General features: G+C 43.9%; 1 protein-coding gene across 3 annotated transcripts in view; it reads left to right on the top strand.

Moving 5' to 3' along the window:
• The first annotated feature begins 939 nt into the window (after positions 1 to 939).
• Positions 940 to 19,244, top strand: part of SLC6A15 (solute carrier family 6 member 15) — a 49,273-nt gene continuing 30,968 nt past the window's right edge. The window contains exons 1-2 of one of the 3 annotated variants that reach the window (XM_045008727.1): positions 940 to 971; positions 4,680 to 4,791. The gene's annotated coding sequence lies outside the window, so the exon portion shown is untranslated. Of the gene's footprint in view, positions 972 to 1,495; positions 1,613 to 1,683; positions 1,814 to 4,679; positions 4,792 to 19,244 lie in introns of those variants that run through there. The other 2 variants (XM_045008710.1, XM_045008720.1) reach the window with 2 other exon arrangements.

Raw genomic sequence — 19,244 nt, 5'->3', positions numbered from 1 at the left:
GTCTCAAATTGCGGACCCAAAATTAGTGGATAAATTTACCTTAATCTCTTTGTGCCTCAGCTCCCCATCTGTAAAATGGGGATAGCACCCCATCACTTTACAGAGGTGTTGTGAAGATAAATTAACTGTGGAGCACTCAGATACTATAATAATAAACACCATTGAAAGCCCAAAGGAAATTAATAATTTGATCTTCATAACAGAGTTTGAATAATGTGCAGTAGATAAGGTCCAGGACAACACATTGAACAGTGATGAAAAAACAAAATATTCCATAGCTGCTCATTAAGTGACCACTGTCTGTCCTGTGTACTGAATGAAGCAAAAGGTCCTGTGGGAAAAACAGTATGTGATCACATAATTAAAAACTGTATTATAATGCATATGCACAAGAGGACCGAATTAAGGTTGCACAGGGAAATGTCTCCCCTCCAACATTTTGCAGTCCTTTTAGAAGTCATCCACAGCGTGGCTGCAGGACTCATACATTGTTACTCCTGATCTCAATTTTTCAAATGTATGATCAGATCCTCATTCCCAGGCCTCCACCTCACTAATTTCCCAAATCACCTCTTCACCTCCACTCTTCCATCTTCCTACTGTCCCATCACTTAGAGAGCTCTTCTTCCTCACTCCTTCATTAACCGCCCTGCTCCCAACTCCCAGCACAACTCCTCACCCCCACCCTACATCCTATCCAATTCTTCAAAATACAGCTGGGCTCCTCACCTGACCCTGGGCTCTCCCACCACCCAGCTCAGCTCCTCCACATCCTCTTTCCCTTCCATGTACTTTTTCACTCCTCACTCCTGTGTTTCTCCACCCCTGCGCCCCCCTCCCCTTCCTCTATCAGCATGTCAACCACAAAACACACAGAAATACACACACCCCTCCCATCCGTTGCCTTATAGATTCTAACTCTCCATCCTGCCCGACTGCAGTGGAAGCGCTGGGCCTGGGCCAAGAGCATGGTAATAGCCATAATTGCTTCGCTTTCCCATAACGCTTAGGCAGACAGGTACCTTGCATGTGTGCACTAGCGGTGCAGTGGTGGTAGCAGAGGGGAAGAGGGTGGAAAAAGGCGCTTCTTGCCTTTGTGAGGCAGGGGAAGGAGCATACTGCAGATGCCATGGGCCGTTCCAGCGCTGGAGACAGGGTGGGGCCAGCTGGGGGGCTGCTTTGATAGTTCTTGAACACAAACAGCAGAGCCTTAAACAAACAGGGCTAAGGACCACCAGCCAGCGGCACGCTTGTGGAATGGAGCACTGGGCCCCCGACCCCACACCCATCACCCCCATCGCTGGCTGAGCAAGGATGCAACTGCGGGCGGGTGTTGCAGAGTTTCCTCTGCGTCAAGGGAGGTGCGGCTCCCCCTGCTCAGCCCTGCCCACCCTCTTTCCACCGGCGCCGCTCCCCTCCTCGTGTTTTTTTTTTTTTGTGTCCGCCTTTAAGCCGCCGCTGCATAGAGGGCTGGGCACATGTGCGCCTGCATCTCGCTCTCCATCACGCACACAAACCCTACGACAAACGCGCTCATTCATTCACTCCAAGCACACAGGGCGAAGCCAGCCTCCGCTGCTGGGCCTCGCCCCGCGGGACGCCCCAAAGAAAGGTAGGTAAGGCGGCCGCACCGCCGGGCAAGGGGGCATGTCTGGGGCGGGTGTGGGGGTGTGTGGGAATGGGGGAGAGGGATGGAGAGGAATCAGCAGGAGTCCCCACCGGATGCTCCAGGCTTCAGTGCTCCCAAGCCATCTTGTGTGGGTCGTGATCTGGCGGGATGGAGAGACACATCATCGGGGGCACGGTTTGCCTGGTAGGCTGGTACCAGTAGTGGGGTTTGCGGGCACCGGAGAACTCACGCTGGGAGTGTAAAGAGAGTCCCCCTTCCCCCCGCCTATCTGTGTGTGCCAGGAGCGGGGGGGAAGTGGTTTTTCTCCGCCCGGTGTTTCCCCTCTCGCAGAAGCCAGGGGCATTGTCACATCAATCCCCGGGAGATTCTCTTTGCTAGACTGAATATCGCCTGTTCCGAGGGAAGCGTGTTTGTCCTTGGGGAAACAATAGTCTGGCCAGATGGAAAGAGGCGCCGTGTGCTCTGATTCGGCGGGGTTGGGTTTTCTTTCTCTTTTGGCGGGGAGTTCCTTTCCTTGTGTGGATCAAAAGCATTTCATTCAGGTCCCGCGGGTTGTGTAAAACGCCTTGGTTGCCTGCGTGTCTGCAGCGCAGGGATGGGAGCATTTAATCTGGAGATCTGCCTTTCTGGATTTAGCTATTTCGGTGGCTCCGCGGGAACTGCCTGATCTTAATCGTTTAAGCTATCTGGGGGATGAAAGAGGATGAATAGCGCCGGTTGCGCCTGTAGCGGTTCCCAAATCTGCATCTCTCTCTCTCTCTTTAATTGGAGGGCGGCGAATGGATGAGAGGTTTAGGGAAATATCCTCAGAAGGCAGGATCTGCTCAGATGAGGCTACTGTCATATTATTTTGGAGGCGGGGGTGAGGGGCCGGGATCTAAGATCACTTTAGCGGTGGTAGGGAGGAAGAGATCCGGATGCTGCCTCATTCTGTGTATCCAATGGTCATGGCCAGTGCGTATTCCTCCTTCTCCCACGCCTTCCGAATCCCAGTCTGGCTGGAATAACTCGGGGGGTGGGGGGAGGGAGGCACACAAGGCTGGTCTCCTGTGATGTCAGCCATGTTTGGGTGGGTATGTTAATGAGGATCTCTCCCCAATCTTGTTCGGTCTTGGGTTTTTTCCCCCTCCCGCATTTTAAGGCTCAACCCCTCTCCCCAGCACACGTACAACAATATATCTCAGAGAGAGGGGAGATTCACGCCTGTAATTTTCATGCTGTGATTGGACTCTGCGCTACTGGATTCCTTTTATAATCCTCCTCTTTGCCTATATGCTCCTGTAATATTTTCCTTTGGTTGTTGCTAGTATGAGAATGAACTGCCAGCCATGCAGAGGTTCAGCATTTCTCTGCCATACAGTACTTTGTTTTAGTTGAGGAAGCACATAGGATTTTTAAAAGGTATCATCGTCTCCCTGCCCTTAGGGATGCAAAGGAATGTAGATTTCCATTGCACAAAATTTAATTTAATTTGTTAAATTTTGCAGTCAAAGTTTTATATTACCATGTGGATCAGCCATTTTAGACCATCTGGTATTTAGTATTTGCTGCATATCAATCACAGTGAGTGTAGTAGCATTGGTTTATAAGAGACCCTATTTTCAAAACACAGTCCTCCTCTTAAGAGGCAATTATTATTTTTAATAGAGGATAAAGATGCTGGTTTCTCCCAATTTCTTTTTCCCTCAAAAAATGAATAAATTAGCACTAGTGATTTCATAAGGGTCAGGTGTTACATCAGCCGTTATGCTTGTGCACTCAGATACGTTCTCTCCAGACAACTTTCTCCCTTTGATAAAAATGACAATTTTTTCCCCAAATCCTTGTATGTTGCAACTTACTTACCAGACAACCATTTGTATTGATATTTTCTGCATTAAAATGAAAATTTAGTTAACTAAATGTTAGAAAACCCAAATCAGGATTTCTCCATTTTGGATGTCTTTGCCATTATTGAAGGATTGAATTTATACATAGGAGCTATTAAATAAACAGCTCCTTACACACACAGAACTCCTTGGGAGATGAATATTACACTCCAAGTACAAGGGGAGGGGAGCCTTCCTGTTGATTTTGGTCTTAGAATCCAGAATTGGGTCCCCTCATAGAAATTCAGATGTGCCACCAACAGTGGAATTAAGAAGTTGCTGATGCAATTCCAAGTTACTTTTTCAGAATACAGCTGATTCATTGATTCATAGATTCCAAGGCTAGAAGGGACAATTGTGACCATCCAGTCTGACCTACTGTATAACATAAATCATAGAACTTCTTCCAAAATAATTCTTTTTAGAAAAATAACCAGTATTGATTTAAAAATTCTTGGTGATGGATAATTCACCACAAACCTTGGTAAGTTGTTCAAATGGTTAATTACTCTCATTGTAAAAAACATATGCCTTATTTCCTGTCTGAATTTGTGTTCTCTGTATTTTAAATTATTTATAAGTGTTGGTATCTTTTAATATTAAAGTAAAATATGTTCCTTCATTTTCCTTCCTATCAGATTTCTCTTTGTCATCCTCTTCTTTTGGTAATTATCTCATGACTTAAGTATCAGGAGCAATTTTTCAGGCAAGTGATTTGGCAGCTACGTAGTTCCCTGAAGTTGTTAAATTATTTTTGGTTACTTACAGAGACTATTTTCTCTCCACTTACTACATTTTTCATTTTAATCCTCTCTAACACAAAAGAATATCTGAACTTTTCACCAATTAAATATTAAGTTCTATAAAATCTATTGTGAAATTACTTACAGTTGAGTGAATTAAGATGGCCGACAAAACTGCTTTACTTAATGAAAGCTTTTAGCACTTTTGGTCCTTATAGGCAGAGTTGGTAACAATCACTATATTTACATTGCCTAGTAGCTTCTATTATAAAAAGATTCTTGTGATCTTTTTTTAGAAACGCTAACACATCCACTTTGCAGCAGGCTTTTGAAGTTTTGCATGGAGAAACACCCAGCTAGAGAAGTACATTTTTCTTTTGTCCTTTGAAATTTCATACAGATTTAACTCCTTTTCCCTTTTTCACTTCTATTCCTCAGGGAAAATTTAGCAACCTGCCATAATAATAACTGAACACCAACATTCCAAAGACCTGGGCCCACACCACCAAATAGCAGCAGAACACACTGTACTTGGTGTGCCACATCTCAGGTGAGTACCCTAAACACTGGGCTAAAAGCTATGAGGGAAGTCATCTTGTGTGGAATTGCACACCTACAGGGTCGGGCCCCACAGGTGAGTAAGGTGGAGGAGGCCTGTCTTCCCTCAGTTGGTGCATCACTGGGGCTTAAGCATCTGGATGTCTAGAATGAGGCAGCAGTGCACATGCTCAAAGGCAGGGACATAGGTGCAGAGCCCTAACATTCTCCACCCAATGAAAATCCACGCAGATTGGGTAACCAATAGGCCTAAAAGGACCAGGAGGAAATACTGGTCAGGAACCAGCAGACCAGTTAAGAAGGCTAGCCTGCTTTTGCTCAGGGGCAGAGCTGGGTGACATTGGGACAGAGGAGGAGCTCATCAGGGCTAACCGGGAAACCAGCCCAAGGGCTTGCCCTAAGCACTGCAACTAAGCATTTACATTTTGAAGGAATTTCCCCCCTCCTTGTTTAAAGGCGCAGACAGCCAAATCTTGAGTTGCTGTTTTTGTTTAGAGCTTGATGTCAAGCTTACAGCCCTAAGTAGGTGGCCAACTTTTCAGACCAAGGCATAGAGCAGCTCCCATACCACATGCAGCCTTGCCTGCCACAACTTGGACCCAGAACTGGGATTGACTTTTTTTGTAAAGGGGAACCCTGGAGACGATCATACAACTCCTAGCTCAGCAGCAGCAGGTCCAGGCAGAGGCCCAGCAGCTTTTCCGGAAGGGCAGCGGGAGACTTGGCGAGCCACCCAATAGCAGCAAGTAAGCAATAATGGCAGCAGCAGTTTTAGGGGGCAATACTGGAATGGATCACCAACTGCTCCCACTCTGAAGTGACTTAGCCAGCCCCAGTATTGTCCTTTCCAAATTGAGACCTGCTGCTAACACTGAGACATATCTTGTTATGTTTGAGCTGATAGGCGCTGCCTCACAGTGGGAGAAGGCCACATGGGCCACATGACTAGCCCCTTTTCTGACTGGGGAAGCCCAGGCAGCCTACCTGTCCTTAGATGATGAAGCTGCAAAGGATTCTGATACCCTGAAAGCTATTGTCTCGACCAATGAGGGGTATTTCCGAAGACGATTCTAGACAGAACATTTCCCGCCAGGGGTAAAACCCCAGACTGTGGCATAGCGGCTAAAGGACTAAGCTGCCCACCAGCTCCAGCTGGCATCCCACTGTCCAGCCAAGATTCTGGAGGTGGTGGTGCTCGAACAGTACCTAGATATTCTGCCAACTGCCATCCAAACCTGGGTATGCTGATACAATCTCAGCACGGTGACAGTTCAACTCACAGAGGACTTTATGGCAGCAGGTTGATCCAGCCAGAGTGAATGGCCCTTGTCTGGTGAAGCCTGGCCCCAACCTCCTGAAGAGTCAACTTGAGGTACTAGAAAAGGCCCAGGAGGCTCCCAGAGAAGTCCCAAAATGAGGGGTACCCTCCCAATGGAACCCAGAAGGCACCCCCTCAAATGGTGGCAGTCAATGAAAGACACTAACCCTCACATTCCTTGGTGGTATCTGGAGTTAGAATCCTATGCCTTTTGTGTACACCAGCCAGGTTCACAGCATCAGAATGCAGATTTCTTTTTCTGGGAGGGTGGCATTATTGCAGAGGAGGGAGATTGGGCCAATAGGCCCATTCTGCGGGGCAGAGGTGTGTGATGGGGTCTATTAGGACTTCTCTGCCCCCTGCTGGAGGTATCAGTGCCCAAAACTCCTAGCCCAAGGAAAATCTAAGAACAGGTGATCAACAAGCCAGTCCTCCAAGGGTCAGGAGAAAATATTGACTACTCAGGAACCAGCAAGCCAGTTAAGAACTTTGCAGACTAAGGTGGGGAGAGGCCCTGAAGGGGGCACTACAGAGCATCTCTGCCTGTGACAGTGACAAGTGTTGAGAAGTCTATAGAATCTTCTGAGAAGAGTAGAGGAACAAGAGATTAAAATTATGATCTGTTCAGGCTACAATTGAGATGATTATTAGAGACAACCTACAAATACTTAACAAAAATGGCATTCAAGAATTCCAAAATAAAATAATCTTAGATATTCCCCAGATGTCCAATTGGAGATACCCAAATATAAGTCCCTGCCGTGCCACTGATTTGCAAAGAGAAAGTTGCCATTGAGTTAATGAACTAACTATCAACAAATATTTACTGAAGTCTGACGATTCTGTGAAGAATAGTTTCAACCCCTAGCTAAGCCATATTGTTTGCCTAATAATTACAGAAAGAATCCTCCAATGGACCTGAGTGTTGTGATGAGAGGACAAGAGGGAGAAATGAAGGACTTATTTGGCCTATATTTGAGATTGTGAAAGAAGTCCCTGTTCTAAGAGAGGTCTCAGGAAGAACATTTATTAGGAATTGAGGGCTATATTCACTGTTAAATAAGCAAGCATAACTTCACTGAAGTCAGTAGATATGCACCTACTTACATGAGTGGTATATTTGGTCCCGAGTCTTTAAATTACTCTGCCTGTGTCAAAATATTTAATTGGGGTAGGGGCATTTAAGGGGGAGATACTCATTATTTCTCATGCCTCCAAACCAAAGGTTCATTTCTGAGCCTACAAGCAAAATTGTAATTTTCACATTTTCTGTTATATTCCTGCACATCTCAGGTAGAATTACGAGGGAACACATAGAACTGAGTCCCTCTTTATATGGATGAGTTCACATCTTTCATAAGGGAAAGATCAAGTCAGATGCAGCTTGAGTCCTCATCTGTTTCTACCACACTGGTTGATAATTGTTTGGAGTCTAGCCTTAGAGACAATATGGATGAAACTGAGAACGCCATGTTTTCCTAACAGATTAAAATTTCTTAACAGTTTTATGAACACTTATATAACAGTTTTATGATGGGAAACTTGTATTAACTTTTTGGTATGCATAAACTACATTAATTAACTAGGACAAAATGCTATAACATGCAGCTCCTACTGAGGAGCAGCATAATGGCCACTCCTATACTTTTCCATCTTGTAGGGTGCAGACAGGGGCAGCTCCAGGCACCAGCACACCAAGCGCATGCCTGGGATGGCAAGCCACGGGGGGCGCTCTGCCGGTCGCCGCGAGGGCAGCAGGCAGGTTGCGTTTGGCAGCATGCCTGCGGAGGGTCCGCTGGTCCCGCAGCTTCAGCGGACCTCCCGCAGGCGTGCCGCTTAATCTGCGGGACCAGGGACCTCCCACAGGCAGCCTGCCTGCCGTGCTTGGGGCGGCAAAATACCTAGAGCCGCCCCTGGGTGCAGAAGGGTAACAATGGGCTTGACTTGGCAAGAAGAAGACAGTGCAGGCTCTGGATACCTGCAAGGAATATGCTGCTGCATTGCAGCAGGAGTTCAATGTCTACTAAACAGAGTACTGTAACGTAGTGTAGCTCTTCCTTTATGTGATTAGTTGCCTGCAAACAGGTCTTCACCAACTTTAGCCATTCTTCACAATCACAGTCTGCCTCCAAAACTTGATCAATCCTGCTACCTTTCCCCTCCCATTCCTATTTCCCAGTCAGAACTGATGTCTTTCAGATCTTCCCCCAGGTCCTATCAGCAGCACCGGTCCACTTCTCAGTTCAGCAAGGCCCTCTGCTCCTGCTCTTTTTCTTTTCCTCTCCCAGCATCAGCTTCCACTGTCCTGCTCTATATTTGGATTGACTCCTGCAAGGTTCCTTTGCTCAGAGCTTTTTGCACATAAATCTCAGGGGTGGGTAAGTATCATCATCATTTTACAGATGGGAAAACAGAAGCATGGAGATGTGACTTGACCGAGGTCAGAAAGCCACTCAGTGGCAGAGTGAGGATAGAATCTTGACGACTAGTCCAGTATCTTATCTGCAGAACTACACTATCCTTCACTGGAGTCAATGGGACATTTTGTGAATGGGAGAAGAAGGCACTTAACACCTTGCAGACTGGACTTTAAACGCTTCTGGCACCTTCTTAACAAAGTTAGGAGACTATGGCATGAACTCCATATACCTTTTCACACCATGCATTCCACCTTTCCCTAACTCCGCAAAGTTATGAACAGAGCTACCCCTGAAAGGAACACTGAGCTCAGTGAATCTCTTACTCCTCTTAAAGAGTAATCTTGAATTTAAAAGGAAATCAATTCCATTTTTCTTTTTTTCTATTTTGAATGTGTAAGTATAGTATATTATATTATGATTAAGTGAGACTTTTCAAACAAACAAAAGAAATTCTGTTCTATTTGGTGTTTATTGCTAGTCTTTTATAAAGCTTTAAAAAGTGATGTCTTCATTTTGTCTTTGTTTCCTTTACGTAAATGTCCAAATGAGGGCCGAAACCAAAAAATATAATGTATTAATTAGTGTGTTTAGACTCTTTCACTTTCTTTTTGATGAATGCTTTTAATTTTGATTAAATACAAAATAAAATATATAAAAATAAAATGAAAAAGAAATAAAATACATTACAATACACCTTCCATTAAAGGCATGTTGGGATCTATATGTTTTCAGATGAAAGTATGTTTGAAAGCTATGAATCTGAAAACAATTATGTTTTACTTTATGTCAAAATAGATTTTTGCTATGGCTCTTTGCTGTTGAGTTACATCAATCAGTGTAATAATATTCTACTGTACTTTCTAAACTAAAATTGCCTTACATATATATTTGCATATAGGCTGATACTGTGATTACAGCTATAGGATTTCTGGGTCAGCTATGTTCATTTTACTTTCAAATTTGTATGCAAGACTATAGATGTTTTGTGAATGTTTTTTCCCTCCTGATTGTAAAAGTCTCCAGCACCATCACTTTTTAATTATTTATTCATACTACATAATTGACAGCTCTTGGAAAACAGTCCATATCCAGTAAGTTGAACTCATATATTAATATATACATCTTACCGGATAAGCCTGAAAAGGATTGTTGAGTCAGATTCAAGTTTAAATGCTAAAAAAAGGATTTAAATATTGGTGATGGTCTCTGGTATGGTGGAAGACAGTGCAAAGCTGCTACAACTCTTAAGGAGAGAGCAGGAATGAGTGGCAGTGAAACCCCCCTAAATGGGCAGGACCAGCAGGAAAAATGCTGTCTAGCCAAGCTGCTTAGAGAATGTATCTATTCAGAATCTCCCACTGGTGAAGTTCCTAGGTGTCTGATTGGAAATTTGAACTCCTCTCCGCCTCCTGACAAACTCCATCTGCCTGTCATCATCATTAAATGTCCATAGTCTACCAAGGACTGTTGTGCCAGCCAGGGTGACCACGGTTGATGGCGTCACACCATGTATCGTGTAGTGAAGTTCCCAGATCTGGCCAGGGGTGAAAGTAGAAATAGGGACTTACCGGTATGGGGCTGGGTTGGGGCCGACTCTGGCCCCCGGAAGGGGCGGGGCCTTAGGCAGAAGGGGCAGGGATGGCGGGGGGTCAGAGCCAGCCCCGGCCTGCCCTGCAGCCATATTATTTGCCAGGTCACATGGCTCTGGACAGTCGTAAGAAGGTTGGTTTCTGAGCATGTGGAAGACCATTATGAAGATCTAGCTCTTCTTGTGTCCTATACGGTACACGCATCCATGGTCATGTCTCATCCACCTTTACCACCATTGTGGAATGTGGCTCTATTCCACTGGGTCTGTCATTGGCTTTAGTAAGGGGTGAATTTTCCATCAGAGGCAATATGCTTGACTGGTCCAGAGTTATACTTCCCATCTGCCTGTGCCAGCTTTTCTGAATGTGGCTGTGAACTTGAAAGAAAAGTTGTGACTCTGTATACAGTGAAGCTAAAACAATTAAGGAGTACATTCAAGCTTAAATTCCCCATTGAAGGTATTAATATTGCTTCGGTCATTAACAAGCTCACAGTAATGTGAGAGGTCCGGTGGTTAGGTTACTAGCTTAGGAGTTAGGAGACCTGGATTCAATTCCCCGCTCTTCCACAGACTTCCTGTGTGACCTTGGGCAAGTCACTTAGGCCCTGAGCCTCAAAGGTACTTAGGCATTGCTCCACTCAGCATTGCAATGGCTATCCTCTAGGCAGCCTGCTGCCTAGGGGAATTTTCAGCCTGAAGCTAGGCACTCAACCTCCCCATACAATGCATGGGGATAGTCAGGTGCCTAAAAAGGGATCATCTGAGACTAGAAATCTGAGCTAGGAGCTGTCTAAGATAGACAGGAGTAAAGTGCTCAGGAGAGGGGCTTAGGCACCTAAGTGTCTGATCTGGTTTATGCCTCCCTGTGCTAGGGATCCTCAGCCATGAACCTTCTTCTGGAGTTCGGCCACTTCAATAGCCAATGCTCTAGTAGCTGAAACCATCCTCCTGTCTCCAGTTCATGCTTGATACCTCTCAGTTATCCTACATTTCCTTGAGTCCCTGGCTGTCTTTTGAGTGGGTGACGTGCTCAGGGGCGGCTCCAGGCCCCAGCACGCCAAGCCCCCCTATGTGACCTGGTGGCGGGGGAGGATGGTTACAGATTCCCCTGCTGCGTGGCTCTGTGGTCCGGGACAAGGACCGCTGCATAAGTTCTGTAACCGCCCTCCCATGCCACAAAGTCACGTACCCCCGACCCACACAGAACATGGAAAGCACCTCCCAGACCGACCAGAGTGCCTACTGACTGCACTGTGTGTGTGACCTGCTGTTGATCCTGCCCCCGTGTCTGTACCCTGGTAAAGGTGACTGTCCTATGCAATTAACAACTCCCTTCCCCCCCCCCCCCTTTACAGACAGTCTTCTGTAGAAAAACTTGACGGAAATAGTAATTAACAGCAAACTACTTTTAATAATCAACTACACAGTTAGGGGATGAAACTGGGATTGGGGCTTTGGTGAGCCAGGAAGGGAAGGACTTCTCAACATTTAGGGAATGAGAGCCTTCTTGTATTTGTGCACTCTGCAGGGGTGCAGTGACAGTTTTCACGGCCCCTGTTGCCCCTCCTTCTTGTTACTTTGGGTAAGGTGGGTTTGGGACTTTGTGGCAGGGGAGGGCGGTTGCAGATACAGTGCAGGGGGGCTCTGTCCTCCTGCCTGTGGTCCTGCAGAACATCCACAAGGCGCCGGAGCGTGTCAAATTTTCCCTGGGCATTTCCTGTGTGGCTGGTCAGAACATCCAAGCTCGGACTGCTGTCCAGAGCATCAACAGAGTGGTGCACTGTGGGATAGCTCCCGGAGCTACTAAGGTCAATTTCCATCCACACATAGCCTAATTCGACATAGCCATGTCGAATTTAGCGCTACTCCCCTCGTCGGGGAGGAGTACAGAATTCGAACTAAAGAGCCCACTAGGTCGAACTAATTAGCTTCCTGGTGTGGACGGGTGCACGGTTAAATCAAATTAACGCTGCTAAATTCGACATAAATTCCTAGTGTAGACCAGGCCTAAGAGATGATAATCATTAGTCAGTTGCTAGCTGGGTATTGTTTTAATTTAGAAGGCTTGCTTATAAATGATTGGTGAGGGGATTTCCAAATAATTCTGATTGTGCTAGTTCAGATTATTAATTACTATTAACATATTCCTATTTGTGTATTTTGTTCTAAAATATTTTTCACTGGGTCACACATCACCTATACCAGCAATTTCCATTCTGTTAAATTCTCTGAGACATCAAAGGGGCACTTGTCCAGTCGATTTAAGACCAAATTTAGATTTTAAAAAAACAGGGATTTAAACAGCAAAAGGGTAGTGAGGGGAGTTTCTGTGGTTTTTTGTTGCTGTTAAATTCCAAAGCAAAAATTCTTTCCCCATTTAAACAAAAAATCCTCTATTGCAGTGTTTCCAAGATAAACGATGCAACAACAGCCTGTGTATGAGAATGGGCATGTAAAACTGACTAGAAACAAAAATTAAACTGACTAGTTTATTTTCATTGTCCAGATCAAGTGTAGCAAGAAAAAAGTTAAACAAACAGAATTAATGATGAGAAAATTAGACTTTAGATATCCTTTCAGTGGTAAGGTATTATTAATAGTAGAGCCAGTGATTTTTTAAAATATACAAGATTTTAAATTGTCCCTTTAAACTTGCACTGAGTTGAAATATTTTTATAGCAAGTTTTATATTAGAACTAAAGTTTGCTTTTTTTTTTTTTTTGCTTTTGAACTGCACTGTGAAAACTGTTTTGTTGTCAATTAGTATCTTTTAAGCATTCAGGAAACTGAAGAGGTTGCCACAAGACTAATCTGGGGTTATGAAGTGACTGTCCTATTAGGAAAACCTCAGAATCATGAACATATTTAAGGCTTGATTTTGTCCTAAATCTATAAATGTGTAACTCCAGGCTATGGAATAATTAATATAGTAGGAGGTAGGAGCTGGTGGAGTAGGCCCCATAGTCCAGCAACACCACAAAGCCTTTCACTAACAACGATTTTCCCTCCAAGGCTTTATTCTTGTGGTTTGTGTCACACAGATTTTTGGAAGTAAATAATCAGTCAGTAAGAAGGGAGTAAAACAACAACCTCAACCTATGGTTGAAACCCAGCCATATAGCAACTGTGTGTGACACTGCAAGCTACTTTTATAGAGTGTCCTAGATGTTCTCTAACGGGGCCTTAAGTCCCCAGCCCTGCCGCAGTACTTTCCCTTTGCACCTGTAGGTCTGAGCAGGGCATTAACTCGCTGCTTGCCAATGCTCAGTTAGGTCTTTTGCATTTGGCCAGACAGGAGTTCCCTCAGCTTTCATGCAGTGATGTGGAGCTGATGCTATTTTGTTTACACACCAAAAAATGCTTATTCCCAAATCTGCATTTTTGGTAGTATGTACCCCAAAAACAATGTGGTTTGGTGAAGGATTTAAAATGGTTACAGGGAAATGCTGAGTCTATTATAGTACCTTGTGTTGGAACGTCATTAGCTCCTAACTACATTTGTAATGGTATTGTTAGTGGGAAACTGTTTTTCCCTCTTAATGTTAGATAACAGAAGTAGAGTGGACACATATAAGTGACATGGTCTAAATTTGCCTATCAGTCAGTACTATATGACTTCATCAGCCTGCTTAGAAGGTAGCCAGGAATGGTCCTAATGTGGCAACACAGCAGTAATACCAAACTCAGGAGTTCACTACTTGGAAGATAAACCAAAAATAAGCCTGTGAGATTTTTTCCAATATATAATGCAAACACAGTCCATTTCTAGAGTAGGCACCTGTGATGGGTTCCCCCCGGGGTGCCACCCAGAACTGGGATACCACTGAGCCCTCTGACCCACCAGCCTGGGCTCTCTCTCTCTCACACACTGTGTTGCTGTGACAAGTTGCAAAGCCCTCCAAGCTTGCACTTTCACCAGCATTCACACAGATAGGGACACACCCAGCTGCAGTCACACACAGGCTGTCTAACCACCAGCCTCCAGCCTAGGACCCCAGAGCAGTATCATCCTTCCTTGGTCAAATCTGGCCAGTATATGGGTTTAACACCCAGTCTGCCTCTCCCTCAATATGAAGAGGACCATGCACACTTGTGGTAACCAAACTGAGATTTTTCGCCAGACACCTTCGTCAAACACACACTGGTTTGGATTAAAACATAAAATAAGTTCATTAACTACAAAGGATAGATTTTAAGTAATTATAAGGGATACCAAACAGATCAAAGCATATTACCTAGCAAATAAACAAAAACACAAACTAAGCTTAATATACTAAAGAGATTAGATATGAGTAGCAAATTCTCTCCCTAAATGTTGAAACAAGCAGGCTGCAGAGATTCTTAAGGGACTAGCTGCACTTGCTTGCAGCTCAGAAACCCCAGGTGTTCCTTTCACTGGCTAAAAATTGCTTTTAGTCTGGGTCCAGCACTTCTCCAAAGTTCAGTCCTTGTTCCTCGGGTGTTTCCAAGAGTCTCTTTGGGGTGGGGAGCTGGTGAAGATGATGTCGCTGCCCTCCCTTAAACAGCTTTTGCAAACGGTGGGAACCCTTTTTCTCCACGCTTCCTTCCCATGCCAGTAAGTGGAAAATCATTGGTATTCCAAGATGGAGTCCAGTACCAGGTGACCTGGTCACCTGTCTCTGTGGGGTCCTGGCAGCCATGAGTCAGAGGCTGTTTACAGTGTCCCCAGGAAGGCTCCAAGGTGGGAGATAAGCTTTTCCTAAGGCCTATCATTCTTCCTAATGGTTCATTAACTTGAATGGGTCCTTCTCAGCCAGCCATCTAGACTGAGTGAATTCTGCCTAGTGGGCATTCCCCATGTATAAACACATTTGTAATAGATACATAGACAATATTCCTAACTTCAGATTCAAACATGACACATGCATACAAATAGGATAATCATATTCAGTAAATTCTAACCTTTCCAAAGATATCTCACGTGACCCTATCTTGCATAAAATACATCATAGTTATGCCATAATCATATCATAAAGATATCACTGTCAAGAATATGTGGTGCAGTGTCACAGCACTTACACATGCATTACAGTACCATCCCAAGGAAACTTAAAGGAAAATACTGCAGGGATGGGATTGGCAACACCATGTTCCCTGTTTGTCCATCAGGAGCCACATTTTGTATTTTGCCATATCACTACATCCTAATTAGTAACCAACCCACTCCAAGTAAACAGAAGGTCTGTGTTACACAGGAGGTCAGACTAGATGATCACAATGTTCTCTTCTGGCCTTATAATCTAGTAAAACTCATGTCAGAGTGCTTAGTAGTTTTGGCTACATCCAGGACTCCAGATAATAAAGCCCAACATTTAGTACAACATACAGGTTCTTTGTATTCAGCCTTATGAAAATCACTGGTTTAAAGTATTCTTTGTTCTATTTTATTATTTTAGGGACAGGGTCTGTCTTCTATTCCAGCAGTTCTCAAACTTTAGCAAACTGAAGATCCCCATTTTGATTTAAAACAGACAGAACAGAATGGAAATGGCTCATACAAAATGTGAAGGGGTGGTAGCATTTCCTTACAAATGCCTTTTGCTCAGATAAGTAAAGAGAAAAGACACCCCATCTTTTTTGTTGTGGCATGTTATTGCTGGTTGTCATATGCCTTTCGCTTTAGGGACGTGCTACAATACATATCACATTATGCTACAACTTTCTCTGTTTTTGTTGGGAACCTAACTGCTTGGTAAGAAAATCTAACTTGACAGAGGGTCCAGGACGTGATTTACCATAATATTTGCCCTATTGTGACAGGTAACGTTCTTGGCATATGTTCTCTCCTAAATGATCCATTCTGGAATAAATCACATAAATCGTTGGGGGTAATCTGATTTTTTTTTAGAAAATTAGTTATGTCGCATATAATGCTCTGTCTGTTTGCTTAAGTGGACAGTAAGGTGCTGAGGAAATGAGGCAGCAATTCAGGTTGTTTTATAAAGGGAAGAAATAATGCATAGTTTACAATGAGATATATGGGGTGAATGTGAAATTATATAAGGGCAAAAGTGGCTGACAACTTGATCATATTGATCTTGGATTGAACATAGCATATATGAAAAAAAGCATTCCCATTGCTATCTGTATAAGAGCTGAAAAGCAAGAAATAATAATAATAATTAAAAAAAAGAAGTAGCAGAAGCTAGGACCTGTCATAATTCCTGTATGCCCCAACAGTGCATAGAAATACTTCAGATACTTCAGAAATGAACATAGATGAATTTTCCTCTTCAGATTTGTTCCTTAAAATTAAAAGTTTTTGAGAGATTAATTCAAATTATAGGCTAATTTATATGGAGCCGAGATAGTGAAGCTGGGAATTATTTTGCTTTCATTACAAGATAACATGTGATCATGATCTAATTTGAGAAGATATTGAATTAGGTTACATATTAGGCAAAAATTTCCCAGAAGGCTTAAGAGGTAAGGAAAATCTAATCTGGGAACCTGTAGAAGCTACAAGCATATGAGAATTCAGAACATTTTGAATATGTCATGTTGGTCATTCAGTGAAGTAGTGAAATGGGCTAGAAGGGGCAATGATACTTAGCACTGTTTTTGTTATTTTTAATTTCCCTTCCATACAGTTGCCAGATGTTTTTGAAAATAATTCTATTCTAGCTTTTTAGTCCTTGAGAAAGATTGCTTGTTCCATCATTCACATTTATTTCTAGAAGAAATTACTCTTATAGGTTACATTTTAAAATTGAAAGTCTTGTTGAAGAAGTCTATTTCATTCTCTGGAAGCTTAAAATATAGTTCAAGGATATACTGCTGAAAAATTAGTGGAAACACCTATGTCTCTAATGATTATGGTTGTGACTTCAATGGGATGACTCATGTACTTAAAATGTTATTATTATTCATTATTTATATCCTGAGAGCACCTAAAGATTCCAGTCATGGTTGGAACCCCTTTGTGCAAGGCACTGTACACACAGTAGAATAGAACAGCATTTCTCAAACTGGGGTCTGCGGATACCTGGGGGTCTGCGAGGGTACTCCAGGGGCCCCGTTGATCAACTCTTGCTCCTCTCTCCTAAACACCTTCTGCATGCTGGGGAACAGTAGTTCAGAAGCGTGCAGGAGGTGCTGGGAGGGAGGAGAAGGAGCGGGGACAGGGCACGCTTGGAGGAGGGGATGGAATCATGTCCGGGTGCTGCCAGCCCCACTGATCAACTTCTTCCCTTCCTTCCAAGTGCCTCCTGCGGGTCACTGAACAGCTGTTCCCCAGCATGCAGGATTTGCTGAGATGGAGGGGGAGGAGAGGGGGCGAGGCGCGCTTGTGGGAGGGAATGGAAAGAGGCAGAGAAGAGAAGAGGAGTGGGAGGGGTGGAGCAGAGGCGAGAAGAGGTGGGGTGGTGGGCCTTGGGGAAAGGGGTGGGGTGGAGTGGGGGGCAGGGCCTGGAGCTGAGCAGGAGGTTTGGGTGGGGGGTCTGTGAAATTTAAAAAATCAAAATGGGGGTCTTCGGGTTGCTGAAGTTTGGAATAACCTCTGGAATAGAAGACACACCCTGTCCCTAAAAGGCAAGATAAACAAACATACAGAGATAAACAACAAAAAGTATGATACTATGTCTTCCCACTTTTCCCTTTATATAACACCCCACTCTCCCACCAATCTCTGCTGTGTTTGCTGCTAGTTCATTACGAGCTTAAGTACTTTTCAGAATTGGTGCCTCTGTAGGCCCTATTTCTAGTTCAACACATGCCAGAATGCCCCTTAACTTAAAGTGTGGAAAATATTCTACTCAGCAGTCACCCCATGTACAGTTTTTGTCACCCATTTGCATATTATTTCTGCCAAAGTAGACATTAAAGGGGTAATGTGGATTGTGCATGGGAGCCAATTTCAGGCCTGGAGGCATACATGCACCAATGGTATCTTCAAAACCCTGCTCCAGGATGCTCCTCTGGAGCATGTGACACAGAAAGCCTGCAGAGCAACCTTGCTGCCACTTTTAGGGAAACCAAATAGGAATGGAAAACTTTTGTTTTGTGCATGGGAGTCTGGTGGGTGCCCTGTCAGGATGTGAATCTTAGAATATAGAGTAATGTATTCATTAATGCTAATTTAAAAGGGCATTTTGAGGCCAATTTATAGTCTACAGTATCCTCTAGAGACTTGAAAACAAATACTCTTTATTTTCCCTTTTTCTACTTAACAAGTGTTTATCTTTTTCTATCAAGGCAAGCATACAAATAGGTTTTGTTTATTTCTCTTCCAAAGCATGGGCTTTGTTACAGAATCTATGATAAAAGTAGATATGTGCACGTCATTGGCAATACTGCTTTGTACCATAATAGCAAAGAGATATGTATGACCCGTTCTTGTTTTACCTCTGTAAGAGTCAACATCCGTTTCAGAGCAGTAGGTTCATCTCAGGTAGCAAAGCAGGCAGTGTACACATTGACCCAGATTCACTGAGAAACTGCATTTTCTAATGCTGCTGAAGTGAGCTTTGGATTTCTATTGCTGCATTTATTTCCCTTGCCCCACTCTTTCGCATTCACAAACCTATATGAATTGTCAGTTACAGTTAAGGGTGTTGTGTGTTGCCTTTATACTAACATGGCAAGTACAGTTATAAGTGCATTGGGTCTAATATTATTCAGTTGTTATTTGAAAAAAAGCTTTTTGTCTACATGGGAACTTGTTCTTAAAAAAAATCTAATCGTCCAGTCAGAATGACCGTATTAGAGGAAGGGAATCTATGTAAGTAACAATCACAAAGAGGCAGGACTCATGGAGATATGTGCTAATGTGCTCATCCCTCCTCTCCTGAAGCATGCAGGAGCCCTCCTACATTTTGGACTCCATGGATGAAGAGGGATGGGAAATTTCTGATGGGCAGGAGATGAGACACCTGGGTCATACCACTTTCCATGGCATTATCGCCCTCTAATCTTGCAGGCTTCCCCACTCAAGATGATAGCACTTACATTGACAGTGAATCCAGCTCTGTTTCTGCAAACACTCCTCTTGATTAGCTGCAGGCTGAAGTCTGGGGCAAAATAACTCCCTTCATTGCTGTCATCTGGCATTAAGACTACAGTGGAGCCCTACTGCCAGGGGCCAGATGCTGCTACAG

The sequence above is a fragment of the Mauremys mutica genome, chromosome 1 (assembly GCF_020497125.1).
Source record: "Mauremys mutica isolate MM-2020 ecotype Southern chromosome 1, ASM2049712v1, whole genome shotgun sequence".
In the NCBI taxonomy this organism is placed as follows: domain Eukaryota; kingdom Metazoa; phylum Chordata; order Testudines; family Geoemydidae; genus Mauremys; species Mauremys mutica.
This window is presented reverse-complemented; position numbering and strand designations above follow the sequence as displayed.